The sequence below is a fragment of the Emys orbicularis genome, chromosome 16 (genome assembly GCF_028017835.1).
Source record: "Emys orbicularis isolate rEmyOrb1 chromosome 16, rEmyOrb1.hap1, whole genome shotgun sequence".
Taxonomy (NCBI): domain Eukaryota; kingdom Metazoa; phylum Chordata; order Testudines; family Emydidae; genus Emys; species Emys orbicularis.
The window spans coordinates 9,343,176-9,359,585 of NC_088698.1; the positions used below are offsets into that span (position 1 = coordinate 9,343,176).

Below are 16,410 nucleotides of genomic sequence, written 5' to 3' on the forward strand. Positions count from 1 at the left end.
TCCTCGAGGACTTCTCTTCGCTACTATACACCCAAATGGCTAGACCAAGCCTCCTCTGTCTGGCCAGGACACTACCTTCTTGCTAGACAGACTTAGCCATGGTGATCCATGCATTGGTGGCCGGGCTTGTCCTCCGGGCTTGCAAATGAAACCGCAGACTAAGGAAACTCCAACTGGTGCAGAACCCAGCAGCTCACCTACCAGCCAAGGTGGATCAATGACAACATCACTCAAGTGCTCTAATTATTTCAATGGCTACCCAGTCGAGTATGGAATCAGGTAAATTAAGTATGCACCTGAACAGCTTCATTTTTTGCACTGCTCTAGAGCCATCAGGACAGTGCTACACTTTACAAATAGTGAATTCATCTTCCCAGCACCCTCCCCTCCCTGCATGGTAGATAATTATCCCCATTTTATAGACTGGGAACCCAGGAACTAGATCCCCGCTCATCTGTCCTCTAGGCTTGGGAATCCATCAATAAAAGACAAGCAATTTGCAAAGTGATCCAGAAATTACACCCATAGACCCAGGGCGGGAGGTTCGTACTTTGAAAACAACATTTTTTAGCTTATTCTCACATCTGCATTCGCCAAGCAGATTTATACTGGTGGTAGGCCGAGGCAACTCACGCCAGCAAATCACACAGACGACTGATGCAAAAGAAAAACTTTGCAAAACTTTGTGAATACACAAGAGAATGGAAATAAGAATATTGACCTAAAAGTCAGCGGGAAAGGCATTTAGCTACAAGAAGTGCCTTTGTTTTATTGTTTCACACATACCCAACACTTAACCTACTGAATTCCAGTTCGGTAATGAGGGGAAATTATGCCAGCTAAGCCCATCACAGATATCTTGTCTCCTCAAGGATGGTGTTCAGAGAAGGTCAAAGAGCTAATCATCCAGAGGGAAAGATGTTCCTAATTACCTCTTCAGGCAGGCCCTTAAAATAAATTGCCAGATTGATGGTAGAGAAAAGATAATATCCTACGGAGAGATATGGACAAACCAGAGGAGATGCAGAGAACAGCAGTAGGAGCCACTGGGGGTTGGAGAGCTCAGTTTCTGAAGAAAGATTTAAGGGAACTAGACACGTACACAGTATAACTTGGCTAAGCGACGGTTAAGGGGAGGATGGCAAAGTAAACATCCACGGGTATCTGGAGGGAATGAACTCCCTTAGTGAGATGCCTCTTGGACTGCTTTTTAATCCTGCTTTGAGAGCTACCTGCCCACAGGCATCTTGACTCAGATGTTCAGCTGTGGGTGAGGAATGCAGACTGCCCGCTCCAGGTGCACCGGTGACTACGCCTAGGGGGTACATCTACACTGCAGCTGGACGGGTCATTTCCAGCATGGGTAGATGTACAAGCGCTAGCTTCGACTGAGCTAGCGCACTAAAAAGAGCCGGGTAGCGGCAGCAGCGTGGGCGGCAGCATGGACTGACCACCTGAGTGTGATCCCGTCCGAGGCCCTGGATAGGTACTCAGCCGGCTAGCCCACCCTGCCTCAGCAACACTGCTAGCTCAATCAAAGCTAGCGCCTGGACACCTACCTGAGCTGGACATGACACCTTCAGTTGCAGACCTACTTTGAATGTCTGTAAGGCACTCGGACACTATGAGCCATAGTAATATCTAGACAGACAGAGCGTAGTGGCAGCATCTCACTCTATGGCATCATTTTGACGCCGAATTAAAGCTTAAAGGCTTTGACCTACCACCTGGGTTTTCAAATGCAAAACACTGAAAACGTTAACATCTGCATCAATTTCTAGACAGATACCAGGCTCTGTACGGGTTTGCTTTGCTTTATACCATGGTAGAGGCAGCATTTATTGTATTATACTTTATTGGAGTTTACGGCTCGACAGCATTGAAATTTAATCTCAACCTTTACGAATTTGCTCATCAAAAGCATCTGAGGTGCACAAGGCAAAGCTATTTTGAGACTCTCTCTTCGAGAGGAAAACAGAAGTCACTTTATAATAATGGCATCTCATTGTTACAGCGTGACAGTCCTATTTATATAGCAGGCATGTCATGTTCAGTCACTTTACTGGTTTAAATACTTACATTATGATCCCCCCCCACACACACAATTCTCAGCCTCTCAGGGTCAATTAGACTTAATCAGCCAAAGCTGTATTCTTTCTTCTCTGCACAACGTTGCCAGAATAGGAAATCCTCCAGATTCAGGACTTGATGTTTGCCAGTGTGGCTTTGTAGTGCTGATGCATGGAGCAGACAGACAGCGGACGGTCGTTAATGATGTTGTAGCGTTCGGCTTTTCCAAAGAGGCACTTGCCTTGGCAGGAGATGCCTGCCAGGGAAGAGAGACGCTCAGACTCTGTCAGTTAACACCTGACGGGCAACCCCTGAATCAACTGGACCAGACTGCGGCTCCACGCTTGCCGCGGGCGTCACATCACTGCGCCTCATTGGCGTCAGTGGAGTTACTCCAGCTTTACACCCACCGAGGTGAGCGCAGAACCGGACTGCCTCACCGTCAGTGTGGTCGCACGAGGGGAGTGACGGAGAGCAGGATCCGGTGCGCTGTGTGCGCACACATGTACAGCTAGAACTGAAACCAGAAGTGGCCACTAACAATGGGGCCTTTCCGGTACGTCTACACAGCAATTAAACACCCACTGCTGCCCCAACCTAGGCTTGCTGGGCTGTAAAATTGCTGTGTAGACGTTCAGGCTTTGGGTGGAGCCCGAGCTCTGGGACCCCACGAGGTTGGAGGGTCCCAGGGCCCGAGCCTGAACGTCTACACTGCAATTTTTAGGCCCACAGCCTGAACCCTGCGAGCCTCAGTCAGCTGACCCGGCCGGCCACGACTGAGCTGTGACTCTTTTATTCCATTGCAGATGTACCCTTAGTCCGTCTTGCCGACACCTACACTTGGAGCTGGGGCTGCAGTTCCCAGCTCGTGCAGACACACTCCGGCTAGCTCTGATCCAGCTAGTGCGCTAAAAATAGTAGCGTAGCCGCGGTAGCATGGGCACCAACACGGACTAGCTGCCCCAAGGATGCACCCGTGGGCTCTGGGCGGGTTTGTCCTCGGGACGGCTCCCCTGTGCCTCCACTGCTGCTACCTATGCTACCGCGGCTCCGTTCCTATTTATACTCATGCGAGCAAGTATGTGCCCACGTGGATGGGAATCACGCCCCTACCTCGTAGTGCGGACGCAGCCCTGGTTTGCAGTGTACTTAGGCACATGCCAAAATGTCTGCTCCTCAGGAGGTGGGGGAAGAGGCGTCAGGGAATTTCACAGCAATCAAAGTACCAGTAAACAAGGCATGTCTAATACACCAGGAGCACAATAGGCATCTCAGCACCTGCAACTCACACAGAAACGACTTCTTGATGAAACAAACCTGGACGCAAGGAGAGTATTTTTAGCCATTGTACGGATAGGGAGACAGCACCACAAACGAGGCAAGTGATTTGCCACGAATCACACAATGAGTCAGCGGCAGAGCCGGCGACAGATCCCAAGAGTCCTGACCCACAAGACTATGTAGCTGGCGCAACATCCAAAGGAAAGCCTGACGCAGAGCGCTTGATTCTGCTCAACTGAGAGGCCTGGCCAGTCCTCCAAGAGCGAAGAAGAGTGGGGAGTTATAGTGCCGATTTAATGCAGCTCTGACACGCTCTCCTCTGGTATAAATACACCTTTCCTTAAACAACTACAGCCCAGAAGGATCCTAGTACCAGGGCTGCAGGCTGTTGGGGATTTGGCTGCATCCCCGGGCCAGAGCAGTGTGTTTGCCAGTGGGAGTTTCACACCACAGGCAAAGGGCTGCCTCCGGTACATCATTCGGACCTGCCCAAAGCCTTCAACTCTAGCCTGGCCTGAGGACCGGCCAAGCCAGCAATACACCCGACTCATTCTGAGCTGACAGGAGAGGATGAGGAGGCTCCTGTGCCAGGGGATGACGATAACGTCTCTAAAGAAACCAGAGGCCCCAGGGTAAAAAGGGCAGAACTAGCGCCAAGGGGGATTGGTGCTGGGTGCGGGCAGACTGAGGCGTTGAGTGTGAGGCCAGTCAAAAGGCAGAGATCTCAATGTTCAGCAGTTCAGAGAGGGCAGGACTCATCCGGGGGGGTGTCAATGCCCATGACCGCATCTCTCCAGGATGTTCTGTGAGGCCCAGACCCTGCCCCTCAGTCCCAGGCTGGGGCAGGGACAGTGGTGGGTCAGCATTGTTACCCCACGAGAGACCCTGCTTCCCCAGCTCCTCCAGTCGTTGGAACCGTTCACTATTGGAGATGGGCCTGGGGCACAGAACGCTGATCCCAGGCTGGATTTCGACCCTTTCCCCAAAGATTGGGGGTGTTGGGATGCAGGGTTTGGTCTTGGTCCATCCTTAACAGAGCCAGCGATGCCGATAGCACAGGGGACAGGGCCTGCCAGCAAAGCACATCACCTCCCAGTGGGTATGTGCAGCGAGTCTTGTGAAGGTGGCTTCCCATTCCCCAGCTCCCCTGGGCTCAGCAGGAGGCCGAGAGAGGGCAAAGAGACATCAAAGCCTCCCAGATCCCACTCGGAGCAATCTCACTAATACTAGTTCTGGGGCTGAGTTAGAAAGTTCAGATCCAGATTTCAACCCACCCACCCGCAAAGTGTGGGTGTGTCTGGATCTGGAGATCCACAGACCGAAGGAGTCTCTGAAAACAGGTTGAGTGGGGCAGCTTGAGAGAGAGCGTGAGAGATCTGGGGAATGACCCTGGGAGATAAATCTACACAACAGAGCCAAGAAAAGAGCTCAAGGGGTGGGGGGACGGGGGACCAGTGCCAAAGTAGCTTGACCAGGTGAGACTGTAAAGCTAGAGAAATCTTCACAAGCTGGGAGAGGAGGAAAAGGAGCAATGGACTGAAGCCAAATAGGGTAAGGTTGGCCTGACACATTAAGGGAAACTTATTAGCATAATCCATCTGTATCCCGGTTATGATGCCCAAGCATCTTGGCTAAAGGTTACTTTTTTTTTTGGTCACTAAAGCCACTGGTCCCGGAGCTCTTTGTTGTCTGCATGAAAATCCCAACAGACTCCAGGTGCAAAAGGGGAAGACCTGAACTCAGATTGATGGGAGCTGCCTGGACAAATAGGCCCCAAGTGAGTATTAGGGGGAGACAGAGGTTGAATCGCAGCAGCTTCATTGCTCAAGAGCAGTTCAGGGGGTGTCAGAGTGAGGGTGGCAGAATATTTGCCTTGATGTCCCTCATTAGGTGGCAGGCGGGGGGGAGGGAGGAGCACAGACAGTGCTCCCAGAACAGTGTATTGTTTCTGTTACTGAAACTTCTTTTCCCAGGCCTCATACTGCTCAAGCATCTACAGCCCATATATGATAGAAAGCGTGTGTGTGTATGTGTGCAACAACACAAGAGTGAGACTGGAAACCATCCACAAAGCCCAAGAGACCCCCGGGGGAAGTTCACTGAGTCTGTTCTCCTTCCAGGTCACGGGGAGAGACGCCCCGCCTTACTCTAACAATGAGTTCACTTGCAGCTCTCCATTGCTAGATAACATGTCTGATCAGTCTCATGTTTCAGGGATTCAGCCAGACACCTGCAAGTGTCAGGAAGGACTGTTTTCCCCTTAGGTACACAAATGGTGAGATGCATTGTGGGTTTGTTTGGTTTTTCCTCCTTCCTCTGAAGCATCAGGTTCTGGCCACAGCTGGAGGCAGGACACGAGGCAGGATGGAGCGATGTTCTGAGGTGGTGCAGAGAATCCTCTGCTCCTAAGTGCTTAGCTGGTGATCCTGGCTCCCATGCTCAGGCTCACGCTGATCACCAGGTTCAGGGTCAGGAAGGAATTTTCCCCAGGTCAGATTGGCAGTGACCCGGGGACATTTTCACCTTCTTCTGCAGCATGGAGCAGGGGTCACCTGCTAGGATTATCTGGGCCTAACCCACCCGATCAGTTCCCTGCTATTGAAGGGGCCTCGGGCCATGGTAGCACCTCGGTCCTGCCTGTTCTCTCTGGGGCCACAATGCTTCAGTCTACTAAGCACTAAAACACAAAGAATAATTGGCAGCAACTGAGATTTTCAAGTGACGTATTTGGGAAAATAAATAACTTTTGTTTGGTGAGATTCTAAAGGGAGTTGGGTTCTACCTAGGGCCACCGTCTCTAACACTGACAGGTGTATACAGACTCTGCAGCCAGAAAATAGTCCCCTGTTCAGGGGCCAGACCCCACAACGAAGGTTTTTGAACTCCGGGTCTGAGTGGGGAACGCTCTGGCTAACCAGATGAGATGGTGCATCCTGCTGCCTTCAGAGGGGAAAGGAGAGCTGTTTAGCACACACGGCCTTGGGGGAGGACATATCAAGGAGAGCTGATCATTAATCCACCCCACAGGACGCTAGCAGCTGGATACACGTCTACAAGATTGAGGTGCTGCAGAGGGGAGAATCCCAAGTGCTAAAGAGACGCAGAAGCACAGGAAAATATGAATGACACCAACCCTCTCCAAGACATCCTGATGAAGGTGACGCTAATGGGCTATTAATATAGCTACCCACCCTAGAGAGCAGGCAAGGCCTGAGAAAGGGACCCGCCACAGCAAATTCACAGGGCAATAACAGTAATGTAGCCACCCCTGAGTAAAAACACCCGTCCGCGATACACATTCATGGGAAACAGGAGGCAGTGCTGTAGGGCAGAGGTGCGGAGACCCCTGGGGCATAGTAACTGGATCCAGCCAGAACAGGGAGTCTGTGATGCCTTAATTAGTTAATGGGTGCAAAGTTCTTTGAGCTCACTGGACAAAAGACAATGTAAAAGGTGCTTATCCCAGGTAGTTAAATCCCTGCAGCAAAAGCAAGAGAGACTTAATGCTACTTGGTTAGCAGGAAAACTGCAGAGACCCTGCAGCCAATGGGAAAAAAGGGTCCATTCTACCAAAGCTCAAGAGAGAAACAGCCTGGAGGAAAATGTACAACCTAAAGGAGAAGGAGCTTCTAGCTCCTAAACAGCAATACATGTGGCAAAGATGTAAAAAGGTGCCCATTGGTCACCGTCACCCAATAAGATCGGAATGCAACAGCGCCATGCTAATCTGCAGCCAGGTTCGAATTCACACGCTCCCCATTTGTGACGGCTTTCCCCTCTCCATTGCCTTTCGCCACTGACAAGTACAATTAGAGCAAGGGCACAGACAAGCCGACCTTTGCTCATGGAAATTCTGCCTGCACCATAAGTGAGGTCCCCCCCGTCAAGAATCAGGCTGCACAGTGAAAGGACAGTTGTTAGGCGATTAAATGCCCTCCTTTTCCATTGCCCTGTGGAGTTGTGCATCTGTTAAGACTCATTCTAATTAGGGCCCATCAGCAGTTAAAAAATAAAAGCATCCAAAACCACATTAGCCGGGGATCTGATAAGGACTGCAGAGAGCTCAGACAGGCGCATGCTGCCCACAGGAGCCCTGCGATTAGCCGGGTGTCAAAAGGAAAGCACCCCAGGCTATGCTTCAGCCAGAAAAAGAGTGTTTTTTCTTAACATGCTGACAATGCCTTTTTCTGGCAGTAATCACCTGTACAAGCTGCTGAAACAAGTAATTCCTTGGCACACACAGAGCAAGCATTTCAAACCAGTCTTCTAAAAAACAGAGAAATACCCTTGACTTCTAGCTAAGCTATTTGTGAGGGTCCTCGCTGCTGACCTGTATCAACACGCCTCCTTAGCAGGACAGTGGAAGAGGTAGGGGACAAACTGTTCCCTGTCCCTCCTCACAGGGAGGGTGTAACCCCTGAGGGGTGGGGGACAGGGTTCCATTTGGTGGTGTTGGATCCCTGCAGGGAGCTGCTGAGTGGGTGGGGGCAGGCATGACTCATTAGGTTCCCCCTGACTGTGGTGGGTACATCTGCCCTTGGAGCTGGGGATGCAGTTCCCAGCTCGAGGAGACATACCTGCGGTAGCTCTGATTGAGCCAGTACGCTAAAAATAATGTGTAGCCACGGCAGCACAAGCAGCAGGAGGGGCTAGCCAGCCCACATACGGCTCAGACAGGTACGTAACTCGGGGCAACAAGCCCCTCCCACCGTCGCGGCTACACTAACACAGCAGCTTGATCAGAGGTAGGGTGGGTATGTAGTGGGGGGTGGGAGAGGATGGGAGGGTGTGGGGCAGAGCAGTTGAGAGCAGGAACCCTACGGAGAAGGCCTAGGTTGGGGGTTCATGCAGGGAGATTTCGGAATTACCCTTTTTGTTAATAGGACGGAGCCCAGGAAAAGTGGCTTTCGGACCCGATGAACGTGCAGCTTCTGCTTGCAGCTGGGTGGGGCGTCCCCCAACTGACGGGGGACCGTGGAAGGGACAGTGAAATGAAGAGTCCAAATTCTAAAGGGAGGCCCTGTGGATTTGGGTCCAACAGTGCTCGTGCTGCCCTGGAGTCTCCCGGTATGTAAGAGCAGACCCGTACAGGCAGCGCTTCATTCGCAATGAAAGAGGTGCCAGGGCTCAAGCAATCTTTTTACATTCATAAATGATGCAGCAAGCCCAGAGGTGCCGGGGCCCGGAACTGCCGAGCCCAGAGGTGTCGGGGCCAGGAACTGCCAGGCCCAGAGGTGCTGGGGGGCTAGGAACTGCCGAGCCCAGAGGTAGCGGGGCTAGGAACTGCCGAGCCCAGAGGTAGTGGGGCTAGGAACTGCCGAGCCCAGAGGTGCCAGGGCTAGGAACTGCCGAGCCCAGAGGTGCCGGGGCCAGGAACTGCCGAGCCCAGAGGTGCCGGGGCCCGGTACTGCCGAGCCCAGAGGTGCCGGGGCCCGGAACTGCCGACCCCAGAGGTGCCGGGGCCTGGAACTGCCAGGCCCAGAGGTGCCGGGGCCAGGAACTGCCGAGCCCAGAGGTGCCGGGGCCCGGAACTGCCAGGCCCAGAGGTGCCGGGGCTAGGAACTGCCGAGCCCAGAGGTGCCGGGGCTAGGAACTGCCGAGCCCAGAGGTGCCGGGGCCCTGAACTGCCGAGCCCAGAGGTAGCGGGGCTAGGAACTGCCGAGCCCAGAGGTAGCGGGGCTAGGAACTGCAGTGCCCAGAGGTGCTGGGGGGCTAGGAACTGCCGAGCCCAGAGGTGCTGGGGGGCTAGGAACTGCCGAGCCCAGAGGTAGCGGGGCTAGGAACTGCCGAGCCCAGAGGTAGTGGGGCTAGGAACTTCCGAGCCCAGAGGTGCCGGGGCCAGGAACTGCCGAGCCCAGAGGTGCCGGGGCCTGGAACTGCCAAGCCCAGAGGTGCCGGGGCCCGGAACTGCCGAGCCCAGAGGTGCCGGGGCCAGGAACTGCCAAGCCCAGAGGTGCCGGGGCCCGGAACTGCCAGGCCCAGAGGTGCCGGGGCTAGGAACTGCCGAGCCCAGAGGTGCCGGGGCTAGGAACTGCCGAGCCCAGAGGTGCCGGGGCCCTGAACTGCTGAGCCCAGAGGTAGCGGGGCTAGGAACTGCTGAGCCCAGAGGTAGCGGGGCTAGGAACTGCCGAGCCCAGAGGTGCCGGGGCTAGGAACTGCCGAGCCCAGAGGTAGCGGGGCTAGGAACTGCCGAGCCCAGAGGTGACAGGGCTAGGAACTGCCGAGCCCAGAGGTGACGGGGCTAGGAACTGCCGAGCCCAGAGGTGCCGGGGCTAGGAACTGCCGAGCCCAGAGGTGCCGGGGCTAGGAACTGCCGAGCCCAGAGGTAGCGGGGCTAGGAACTGCCGAGCCCAGAGGTGCCAGGGCTAGGAACTGCCGAGCCCAGAGGTGCCGGGGCTAGGAACTGCCGAGCCCAGAGGTGCCAGGGCTCAGCCCTGGCTAGCCTAGCACAAATGACGCACTGTTTACAGGCAACAGCTGAGGATGTGGTTTGAGTCCTGCCTTTCAGAGGGGAGCAAAGAGCATGGTGAACACTCCTCAGGAGCCTGCTGTTACCACCAAGGGATTAGATGCATGAAGGCTGGGAGGAAGGGTGGTCTCGGGGTTAAGGCTGGACGGGGACTCTGGAGACTGAGGTTCGATTCCCAGGGTCAGTGATTTGCTAAGGACAGCGAGGTGCTGGCTTAGAGATGGGGGCCATGTCACTAGGTAGGTTGAAGTAAGGCCTGTTGGGCAGAACAAGGGGGTATACAGAATGCCCTGAAGGGGTGGACGTAACACGTGCCTTCCTTAGGACAATGCCACCCCTAACCGCTGCCTTTGACAGACACAAACCCTTCAGGGCCAGGAGAGCTGGTCTGCAAGGATGCTTTTTTCCCAAACAAATATGCTTCTGCGCTGTGTGTCCTAGCCTGTCTCCTCTCCCCGACATAATGACCCTCAGTGTCGAGCGCCATTAAACTGCACCGGATAATCACTCTCTTTTTAATGCCCCCTACGGCTCGTTTCGCAGGAAAGGTGGTGAGCAGCGTGCTTCGTCGCCATGCAAATGAGGCCATTGTTGGCCTTCCTCAGGATCGACACCGATCATCAGGCTGCTGTCTACGTGTCGTCTGTTTTCTGGGGGTGTCAAAGAGCTTTCTGGAAAGTGGAGATTATTTGAAGTCACCCCCTAGTTGTAACTCCAGGCTCAGCAGCAGCAACTGAATGGCAAGGCATCGCTCCGCACTGTGGAGCAGGGATGTATTTCTCCCCCACGAGAACAGCTGTTGGCTTTGCTGGCATCCTCGCTGGCGCCGTGCAGTCCCCTTGTATGATCAGTCACCTCCTCTCTGCTGGGTCACTGCTCTTTGGCTGCCTGCTCTGTAGAAAAATGTCCCTTTTAGGCAATTCAGGAGGCAAAGATAGATAGAAATGCAGGACACATCCCATCTCCTGTCATTACCCCCAAACAGTCAAAACCATCAGGGGCGTGAAAAGCTGAACAGACGAGGTTTGGAAGAACATGTTCCTGTGAGTTGCATTTGCAGACAGCTGAGTGAGCGGAAGCAACTAACCTCTCCTGGCATGGGTAAGGGGGTGAAAGGCAGGAATGTCCCTAGTATGCTCACAAATGTTATTTGTATTTCTGTGGCAACTAGAGGCTCCAGTAGGCCCTGTACAGACAGACAGACAGACCCTGGCCAAAGTGTTCTGTGTAGTTAGACTGTGAGCTGACAAAGGGTGGGAAAGAAAAACAGAGGCACAGAATGACGAAGTGACATGCCCAAGGTCACTTAGCAGATCAGCAGCAGAGCTCAGAAGAGAGCCCAGGTCTCCCGACTCCCAGTCTAGCACCCTACCCACTAGACCACACTGCCTCCAATTGTTCTTCTTCCAAAAGGGTGTTAAGATCAATTGAGTGGGGGGAGTGTAAATTAAACTGTGGAGCTGACAATTTCCCAGGAGTCTGCATGATGCGAGATCTTTGGTGTTGGGATCTTGTCTGTAAAGCCCCTAGAACAGGGTTGGCGCTAAACGTGTTAAATAAATAAAGATATCCTGTCTTCTAGAACTGGAAGGGACCTTGAAAGGTCATTGAGTCCAGCCCCCTGCCTTCACTAGCAGGACCAAGTACTGTTTTTGTCCCCAACCCCTAAGTGGGCCCCTCAAAGGATTGAACTCACAACCCTAGGTTTAGTAAGCCAATGCTCAAACCACTGAGCTATACCTCCCCCCAAATGTGTAACATGTTAACGTTACTACTGCTTTGGTAAAGGGTGGACTGCGAGATCCACCAGTGAAGAGCCACCACCCCATTGTGAATAATTTGCCAGACTAGGCACAGCTCCCATGCTCTGCTCATGCAAACATTACACCCCAGACTGTCAGGGGATGACCAGCCAGGACAGAAGGGGAAGAGAAAACCCCACCGCTCCAGAAAATGGTCAGGCATTTGCTAGTCCATCACATCCCATTGTGTCACATTCCTGTTATGCCGCATTGCATCAGGTTATCCCACCACATGGTGCAACCCAACACTGATGCATAAGGGAACCTAATGCAATGAGACACACCAATGCCTTGCTGAGTATGGCCTTTATTGCTTGGTTTCGGGTCCACTACTCACCATCATTCTGGGCAGCAAGATACATTGGTTTGACGCTGGGGGAAATAGCAATACATAAAAATATCTTCACTCCAGGCAAATCTCCTAGCTGTGCCACTAAGAGTCAGGTAGTTGGACATATCTCTATAAATAATATCGCCAGCCCACAGCGCTGCTGCTAGGTCCCATCGGCAGCCTAAGAAATGGGAGGATGCCAGGAATGGATTGCTGAATCTCGAACCATTTCAGAAGGCAGATGCTTTGGGGGGAGGATTACAAGATCCTTGCTTCCCAGGAGGGCCAAGAGAGCCATGGCTGCAGGGTTGCTCTCCAGCTAGTGAACAATACTCTCTCCCCAGGTGCCGTGCTGGGGCATAAGCCGAGAAGCCGGGCATACTGCGTCATGACACTGCCGACGTACAGCATACGCAAATAAATGGCCTCAAAGGAAGCTCCGGTTCTGAAGGCAGCCTGCAAAGCTGATCCTCGAGCTCTTCACCCAGATGTTGTCTTCGTGTGTCCCAAGGAGCGAAGGGGAGCTGCATCCCAGGAGCCACACTGAGCGTTTTCTGAACACTCCCCACTGTTGCGATACTCCCCGGTGCAGCTCTCCTGCTGCTGGCAACAGTGGAAGCTCCATGATAGATAAGACGCCAGCGTCTTTAACCACTCAGCTCTGAGCGAGTCTGGCCTAGATGGTGATAAGAACAGAACACCAGTGGCCACCAGTGCTAGTTGAGCGGGTCAGGAAGGGAGCGGAGTCTGTTGCTGATCCTTTGCAAAGCTGCTGTGATTGACAACGGTATCGTTAGCTATTTGTTTAAGGTAACATCCACTCCATGCTGGGTGCTTTCCAAACACTTGAGGATGATCCTTTGAAATCTGAGGAGAGACAGGAGCAGACAACAGGGCAGGACAATAGGCAATGGACAGACAACTCAGTTTGGCAGCATGGCAAAAGTGAGACTCTGAGGGACTAAAAGGCAGACAAGGTGGGTTCCTTGCAAACGAGCTGAGGGAGGTGGCCCCATGCACTGAGGGCCCTGTGAAAGGAGGGACCAAGGTGCAAGAAGTGGACAAGCAGGCAGACAAGGCTGAGAATGCCGGCCAAGCAGAGGAGGACAATGCAAAGCTTGACAAGACAGGATGAGTTCCTAAGTGTTTTTCACACTCGATTTGCAAACAGATCGAGCATTTTCCCGTGCAAAAGGAAATGGAACCTCAAGCTACTGAGACATTTGCACCTAAGGCCTTTCTGGCATTTGCATTCCAGGTCCGATGAGCCCAGCACTTGGAGTTCTGACTGTTCCAGGGGAAATTATGGGAATGGTTTGAAAGCGTTACCATTGGATGACTATGCTTGCTGGGAGGGGGGAGAATAAAGAGGGAGCAGGAAAGGTTAAAGCAGGATGGATAAAAATTGATGATTTAAAAAAAATAAAAATTGGTTTCTTTTATTTACATTTTATTTTTTGATTTTGTTATTTAAGTGATCATATGTTTTTCTTTTTAAAAATAAACCTGTTTAAAATGAAATCTGAATCGAATACAAAATATGTTAAGGCCTAAACTTACTACAATCTCTTAAAACATTGAAATACAAAATAAGTATGCTGGTTTTGAGAGTTTAATTAAATTCCAGTTACCGTCCTAATGCAGCTTGACACAAATCCTGAGCAAAAAGCTAATTATCTAGTAAATAAGCAATACATCATTCACCATGCTCTAACACACACAAAAAATGTACAATCAATCAAAATGTGAAAATACTAAGCTATATAATTGCTTAAATAAACGTATACAGTTATGGCGTACCCTCCTAGGTAGCAAACTCATGTACCAAATCTAGTGTAAAAGCTCTATTGAGTTGTACATCAACATGTTTCAGTGGTTTTATCAACCAAAGAGAAGGAACCTTTCTCTAGACAATCAGTGAATTACAAAGCACCGCTTTAAATTGCCTTGATTTAAATTAATCCACCTTGGCTTTAAGTAACCCCCACATACTCATAACCTGTTGCCTTCTCTGATCTGGAGCGCAGAGAGTCTGGGAGTCCATTTGGAAATCACGTGCTTGTCACTTAGAGTGGCGGCTTCAGGCTCCCAAGGCCTCTTGTCCTGCAGCTACCTATGGAATCTGAAGCCGACAGATCCCCCCCTGCCTCCCAAGGGGGCTTCAAACCGTGACTTTCCCTTCCCTTCGTCAGGAGTGAATCGGAACTCCTGGCACCCGTTCCTTTTACATGAAGCGGAAGCCCCGGATGCTAAATAACTGGTAAGATGCTCTCTCTCTGTAACTGGGGGGGGAAACCGAGGTTGTGGTGTCTGAAATAAACTGACGATCCTGAGCTTTCTCCCACGCTGTTGCCATGCCTGCAACAGCGCTGCCTTGTGACTTTGGGACACGGGGTCCCTGCACTCCCAACACCCGACAGACTGCAATACCCAGATATCTGCTGGATCTAACCAGGCCAGGAAAATGCCTGGTAAATTCCCAGCGCCCTGCCTGGAGGATTAGGCTGCGGCTTTGATTAAAAGCAGCCGGAGATGCTGTGTGTGTCATCTGCCAGGTGCAGCACTGAAGATTTAACCCCCTGCATGCTGAATTCTGTCCCTCCTGATTGCCATGTTGCTCCATCAGCCTCTCACCCATAGAGGCCTCATGCCAATGGGGCAAGGAGAGAGCACACACAGACGCTCCCCCTTCGTCCATTTATTTTTGGCTGCATGGATAGAAGCAGCTTTTTATGGAGACAGATGATTGCATTGCTTCCTATGGGGAGGGGGAGTGTAGTTTCTCTGGAGAAAAGTATGGCTACAGCTGACTTACCGGACCAGCTTGCCTTTTAGCTGAGGGATACTTTCCATTGACCCACGGCCTAGTTCTTTGTGGATCTGTCCCTCTACCCAACAGCAGTACAGTACCACCCACCCCCGACCACAACATGCCTAAAGGACAACAGGCTTATGTGCACAGACCCCATGGCCAGCTGCTCCAGATCACATTTCTTCTATCTTAGATATTTATAGGGCGCCAAATACCACAGTATCTAGGTGCCAGTTTCTTGGCACCTTCCCTCCTTGGCATGTGCTCCCTGGTGGAAATATTGTCAGAGGCGGATCTGTTTGGGGGCGAGGGGGTGTCTGTAAGGATTGCAATGCCATGGGAGATGCCACAGCTTGTTCAAGCAACATTTCACAGCGCTGCCCAGTGCCCTGAGAAACTGAGCGAGAAGGGAGAGCAGAGAAAGGCAAAATAAGAAGATCAAAATATGAAGAGTAGGAAGAAAACAGGAAGCAAAGAGGAGGAATGAGAAAGCCTCTGGAGAGGAGGAAAAAAGGAGAAAATGAACGCAAAGTAAAAAGAACAGGTAAAAGGGAGAAAAAGGAAAGGACAGAGAGCGAGAGAGGGGAGAAAGCGATGAGCCAGTAAAAGGTGAGCACAAAGAGTTAGAGAAACGTGGCTTAACTGAACATTAGTAACTAGAAAGAGTCAGTAAGTAAGTGTCAGGCCCTGTGCCATATTTACACATCCATTGCAGTTGGCATATGTATGATTTCTGCTTCTCCGGTGACTTTCCCTGCATTTCATGGGTGGGTTCCACTTACCTTTATATTCACAGCTGGGCTGTAAAAGCTTCAAAAGCTCCAAAATTAACCAGAACTCTGGCTTGGGGCCGGGAAATAAGGGTCAGGATCTAAAAGTGTTTTCCCCTCCCCTTGGATCCAGAGCTAACCATCCACCTGCGACCCACTCACCCGCCCCCCTGCCATGTGAACACCAGCAGAATGGACACAAGTAGCCCAGCAGCGTGGAACACAGTACGTCCTGCTTTGATACCAGCTATTTATGGGCACTGCAAACAGGGCAGTCCTCCCACTGAAGTCAATGGAGGTTTTTTGCCACTAGCATCAATGGAAGCAGAAAACAGACCGTGTATAAAGAAATTTGAAAAAGACACTGACCCAATACAGTTTGTTCCAAACCTTTTACCTCAGGGGCCAAGTTTGCTGGGGGCTTCCTCGACAGGGTCTGAAAAAATCTGTATGCAAAACAAGTCACAGACACAGAGCCAGTCTTTGCTGACAAGGTTTATGGTGCAGTAAAGGAGACCCATTGAAAAACTGGCCCTGTATGTTCAAAGCTGAGAGCCAGAATTGGCAGCAATCCCATGGGAGACCAGCATATCCAAAATGAAACAGGTTTCTTTAATCCTTCAATGCCTTTGGGCTCTCCACCTTTCCAGACTACTGTCCCCGTTTCAGAAGTCTGATTTGTCTTGCATACCCCCAAGTTTCACCTCACTTGCTCATAAAATCAGACATAAAAATACAAAAGTGTCACAGCACAGTATTACTGAAAAAGTGCTTCCATTTTCATTTTACCATATAATTATCAAATAGATCAATTGGAATAGAAATATTGTACTTACATTTCAGTGGATAGTATATAGAGCAGTATAAACAAGTCA

At 51.5% G+C, this 16,410-nt stretch overlaps 1 protein-coding gene across 1 annotated transcript in view; it reads right to left on the minus strand.

Annotated features, from left to right (window-relative positions):
- KSR2 (kinase suppressor of ras 2) overlaps positions 1–16,410 on the minus strand; it is a 277,818-nt gene that overhangs the window by 139,755 nt on the left and 121,653 nt on the right. The gene's annotated exons all lie outside the window — the stretch shown is intronic.